This window comes from Tiliqua scincoides, chromosome 1 (assembly GCF_035046505.1).
Source record: "Tiliqua scincoides isolate rTilSci1 chromosome 1, rTilSci1.hap2, whole genome shotgun sequence".
In the NCBI taxonomy this organism is placed as follows: Eukaryota; Metazoa; Chordata; class Lepidosauria; order Squamata; family Scincidae; genus Tiliqua; species Tiliqua scincoides.
The window spans coordinates 190,206,419-190,212,418 of NC_089821.1; positions in this window are offsets into that span (position 1 = coordinate 190,206,419).

A 6,000-nucleotide genomic window follows, 5' to 3' on the forward strand; every position below is an offset into this window, starting at 1 on the left:
CATTTCTAATGATCCCAAGCATAGAATTGGCCTTCTTCACTGCCGCCGCACATTGGGTCAACACTTTCATCGAGCTGTCCACCAGCACCCCAAGATCTCTCTCCTGATCTGTCACAGACAACTCAGAACCCATCAGCCCATATGTGAAGTTTTGATTTTTTGCCCCGATGCGCATGACTTTACACTTACTTCGTACATTGAAACACATTTGCCATTTTTCTGCCCATTCTGCCAGTTTGGAAAGATCCTTCTGGATCTCCTCATAATCACTTCTGGTCTTCACCACTTGGAAACGTTTGGTGTCACCTGCAAACGTAGCCACCTCACTGCTCACCCGTCTCCAGGGCATTTATGAAGAGGTTGAAAAGCACCAGTCCCAGGACAGATCCTTGGGGCACACCGCTTTTCACCTTTCTCCATTGTGAAAATTTCCCATTGACACCACTCTCTTGAGTGACACCACTCCTTTGAGGTAGTGTGATTAGGATTACAACCTGAACCTGCATGCCTTTGCACACTTACCAGGAAGTAAGCTCCAGTGAACTTAGTGGAACTTAATTCAGAGCACACACACACAAGATTAGGCATGGAAAACTACCCAAGTAGCATGGAAGCATCGTTCTTGGAACAGATGAGACATTACCATTATTCACTATGCACCTGGCACACAATATGGAGGTCATTCTTCTTTTGGTTCTCTTCTTTGGCATCTTTGATGGTTAACCCATTTTTCCCAGCCCACAGGTGTACACATTTGGTCCCTGTTGCATATATGCAACATTGGCAGAAATGGCTTAAAAGAGATACAAGTGCAGCATCAATTACAGATTGTTTTTTTCCTTTTGCAAAATATTAGTCTCCTGCAAACCCCAAATCTTATTCTACAGGCCATTAGTCCCTCTTCATCCACTGTTCCTAAAGCTGTTCCTAGAGGAATGCAAGACTCCATCACTTGCACTCTCTTCCTTCTTTGTCCAGTCCTGTGAATTGAGCACAATGGATTCCCACTTCTTACACATCCTTTTCTACATTCTCTAGACGCTATATTATCTTGAAGACATTCAACAGGGGAAAATGAGCGTGCATGGGCAGGAAGTAGTGGCATCACAATGCCAGCTTCCACCCCAACTTAGTGTATTCATTAGAAAGCCCTCATGCACACAGCCGGAGACAAGGAGGACTCTCTGCCTCATTGGGGATGTCTTGTCCTTCGACAAATTCTTTAATGTGCTAGGGTGGAATTGAGATAGAACTGTTCTTTCCATGATCTAATGGAGTACAAATGTTGCCTCCTACAAATTGCTGCCCTGATAGCCAAGTACGATGACATAATGAGAAGGCTGGCCTTGAAGGAGTGGAACTCTTGTAGAACATGGTGGAGGATACTGATGCATAAACAGAAACATTATAAAAAAACTGAATGAAAACTAGCAAAGTCTTTAGAAGGCTTGCATCCATCGAGTGCAGGCTGGCATCAAACACCCTTATGAACATGTTGACCACTGTATAATTTGTTTTCATATAATAGAATATTGTATAACATGTTATTAAAAGGAAATTTTTTATGCCTGTACTAGATTAACAGCCTTCGATTTGTCTTCACTTGCTTTCATTGTATCTTGTTTATTTTTAAATGTTATATGAATAAAATCTTAATTTTAAAGAATCTGCAAGGGACTAGCAAGACTGATTCTGGAAACTAGCTGATGGATATGTCGGAAATGATGCTTCTGCATTGTATAAGTGTCTTATTCTGGAGTTGAAAATATTTAAATGCAAATAAACATACCGATACACCCTAAGCTGCATACTTTTCAGTTCTGTTCTACTGTGCATCTGCTTTATTTTGTTTTAATGCATATGTAAAAATAATGGACCAAACTTTCAGTAATTGATTATGTAAAATTCTTTCCCATGAAATCTCAGTTTTGACTTGAATAAGGAGAAATGCCAGCCATTGATATAAATGTGAAAAAGTGCATTCTCTTGGAAAATGAATAAATACAATATGCCCATTGCATTGCTGAACGTGACCATGATGCGCCTTTCGGAATCAAATTCTTCCAAATCATTATTTTTGCATTAGTGATGGTAATAACTATCCTTTCTTTTTAACACATTAGTTGTAAATACCACTGAAGGAGCCTGAGATCAATATGTATTGATCTCACCCTTAATTGCATTAATTTTGCTTCAGAATTTCGGGAGGTCACAATGAGAATGTGAAGTTACTTGAAGACAGTACATTACTGAGAGCCTAATTTTGTAGGAATCTGTGCATCAGACCATTTCATTAGGGGAGCTAATTAGCATCCAAACATGGAAGATCAAGAACTAGTTTTAAGTGCATGTTAGATCCGAGTTCTGAAAAGAACAGTGAGGATTCAACTAGATGTTACAAAGGAAGCATGGGGTTTCCAACTGCAAACATCCCTCTTACTGGTAATGTGGAGGCAGGAGCGCTATCAGGGGAAAATCCACAGGTGGAATGCTTCATCACTTCTGGGACTACAGATTCTTCCCTCTACATTCCTCTTCCCAGGTTGTTTTTATTGATTTTCTTCCCTAGCTGGACTCCAAAATTGAAACATGTCTTGGAGGGGAAGCATTTTCAGATGAAAATTACAGTCAAATCCTATCAAAAATCCCTGTGCCAATGAATCTGCACTACCAGATGCATGCTGCATCCTGCAAGGGTGGGCAGTCCTGGAGGTCTTCTCCAGGTAAGGGAACATTTGTTCCCTTGCCAGGAGGTAAGTTCTCTCTGCCCTGCTGAAGCAAATCCGAGTAGACTCAGGAAGATGGACTAAGACCAGTGGGATAGGATAGTATTGCTGCTGGCAATACCACCACTTTCCCAGCCTCAATCTGCTCTCTTCCCTTCCTTGGTCCCTGTTCCACCCCTCCCCATCCTGTTTGACCTGCTCTTGCTCCCTCCCACCCCCTGACCTAATGCAATAATAATAATAAGAAAACAGGTATTTCTATACCGCCTTTCTTGGTCCTCAGATTTCTCCTTAGACTTTATTCAAGGCGGTTTACATAGGCAGGCTATTTACATCCCCATAGGGATTTTTACAATTTGAAAGAAGGTTTCTATCTTCTTTCAGGAGATAGAAACAGGAGGGTCTGTTTCGGGCAGGAGGTCTGGGCTAGAGGGTAGAGCCTCCGTCTGCCTGAAGATAACATCCACAAGGTCGCCAGTTCGAGGCCACCGGCACCGTGCGACCTTGAAGCAGCTGACAAGCTGAAGCCCAGCTATTCCGTCTGCTCTGAGCGTGGGAGGATGGAGGCCAGAATGTGAAGCCAGATCGGAATGAAACACCTTGAATGTAGTGGTTCTTGAAGGAAAGAACCTTCTTTCAAATTGTAAAAATCCCTATTTAATAAGGGATTTAAATAAAGCCTGCCTATGTAAACCGCCTTGAATAAAGTCTTGAATAAAGACCAAGAAAGGCGGTATATAAATACCTGTTGTTGTTGTTGTTAATTATTAATTATTATTATTATTATTATTATTATTATTATTATTATTATCTTTCAAGAAACCACAACATTCAGATGTTTCTTTCTTGATCTGGTCGCACATTCTGGCCTCCATCCTCCCACACTCAGAGCAGATGGAATAGCTCGCTGCTTCAAGGTTGCACGGTGCCGGTGGCCTCGAACTGGCGACCTTCGGATGTTGTCTTCAGGCAAATGGAGGCTCAATGGCTGCTTGTCTGTGGCAGCTGCAGCCTGGCTGCGCAAAATGGCATGTCACCTTTTGCCACAGCTGTAAAGAAACTTCCACTGCTGACAATTTAGTTCGGGAAGTGCAAGGCTGCCAGATTGGGGCTACCGAGTAGGACTGGGGCCTTAGTGAGTGTAAAAGGAGTAAGCACTTCTTCTTCCCATCAGCAAACATGGGTTTGGAATCAGTTTGTTGTGGTGGTGAGGGTACTGGAGTATGACTGGAGAAAACTGCTTTCTAGTTCATAAATAGGCATGACCTTCACTGTATGATCTTGGACCAGTTTCTTTGTTGCTGTGAGGATAAAAATGGAAAACCACACATGCCAGCTTGAGCTCCTTGAAAGAAGGGCAGAATTCAAATATAATACATAAATATAAATACATTCAAGTCTGGGGTCAGAGGTTGGCATCACTTTCCAGAGCACCAGTGCAACAAAAATTGTCTTCAGACAGGCAAAATGAGCGCCTCAATTCTATTGCAGATTGGGATGTCATGAAGAGGCATTTACAATAGCAGAACATAGTAAAGCACACCGTCTGCAGCATTTTTCTGAGCATGGCTGCAGGAGGTGGCAGTGCTCCTGCCACCACTGTTGACAGAACCCACTGCACCTGTGGTGCAGTTATGTCCTGGTGGAAATGTCAGCAGTGCAGCAGGGTCTGGCCCACACTGCATGGGGAACTAAGCAGAATCACTTAGGTTGGTGAAGGCCCATAGGATTTCCCGGCACTGAATTTACCTGTGCAAATGGCAAACACAACATACAGGTACTATTGTAGGCCAATTATTCTGTGAAGTCCAGGAGAAGATAATCCTGGGGGGGGGGGGGGGAGCTAGCTTCCACAACTGGAAGCTGTTTTTACAAATCCCTTACAGAAAGTAACTCATAATGCAACAGATGGTTGGACATAAACTACTTTGTAAGCCAAAGATTTTCTAAATGTGCATAGGCTCACACCTCAGGTGAGGCACTACTAGAAGAATAGCACATGGATAACTATCATTGTGGAATCAGGAATCCTTTACAGACCCATTTACTTCCTTTAGAGGGAGGAAGAAAGCGCCTGCAAAATACCTTTAGTGCTGTTGTGTTTTTTTTGTTTTGGCCAGCTCTGGTAACTGGGAGCCATTTTTTAATATTTTCTAGATCTGCTCATGTTTGAGGTGAGAACAGAGAAAAAATATTGAGCCTCAGAAGATAGCTTTTGAAGCTATAATAAGCACTTAAAATGGGGACATACTGTGGATATGACAGTATCCATATGACAGCTCATCCATAGTAATTCCAGAATTGCTGCTACACAGCTGCACCACAGCCAGGACTGATGTTCTGAAAGTAACCAGATGCAGGCAGAATTCAGGAAAAAGTCAGCTTAACAGTTCCAGAAGAAGGTACATATATCTTGTGCCGAAAGCCAACTGTGCTTTGAAAGCAAAAGTGATTGCAGGACCAGTCACACTTCACAGGGGGAATGAATGAGTTGCTTTCTTTGCTATCTGTGAATCCTCCTGCTCTGATAATCAGCCTCCCTCATCGATTTGCAAGACAAGGTGTGAAAGTTTGCCTAGCCTGTCAATACTACACCTTCCCTTGAGAACAGGAAAAAGAGGAAAGCACAGGAATGTTGAGTACTACCACCTTCAGAGGGAGCAGTACGAACAAGTCAGGTAAACAGTGACATGATTCTTTCGCATAATTTTTTGCCCCTATAAAAACCACCGTGCGAATATTTCATTTTGAAAAGAATATAAATTTTCTTAATAAAAATAATTAAATAATAATGCACAAAGGGTGAAAAGAATTAATTAGTTGCAAGATGCTGGGCAGTTATCTGCTTCTCCATGGTTCTCAAATTCTCCCCACATTGTGCAAATGTCTTACCAGCATCTGATGGCAGTGACAGTCCCTGTCATGGTCTCCTGTACCTCTGTGCTGTCTGTGCTCCGTACAAATGCTAATAGGAATCAGGAAGTGCTAACAGGAAGTGGGTTGGAGGGCTGGAAAAAAGTGCAACACTTATCATAGCATTCATAGAGCTTAGCATCACACTTCCTAAAAGAATGTTTGCAATGCTTGCCTTCCTGTGAGTCTGTTTTCAAAGGATCAAATGCAAGGTGATTAATACTTGGGGCCAATTCACAAGTACTTCTGAACTTATTTTCTGTCATAGTTAATTATTTGATCAATCTGCACTGAATACAGGGTAGTGATCCCCAGACTCTGTTTTTTCCAATGCCCACTCATCGATCAATGCTGCCGGAAG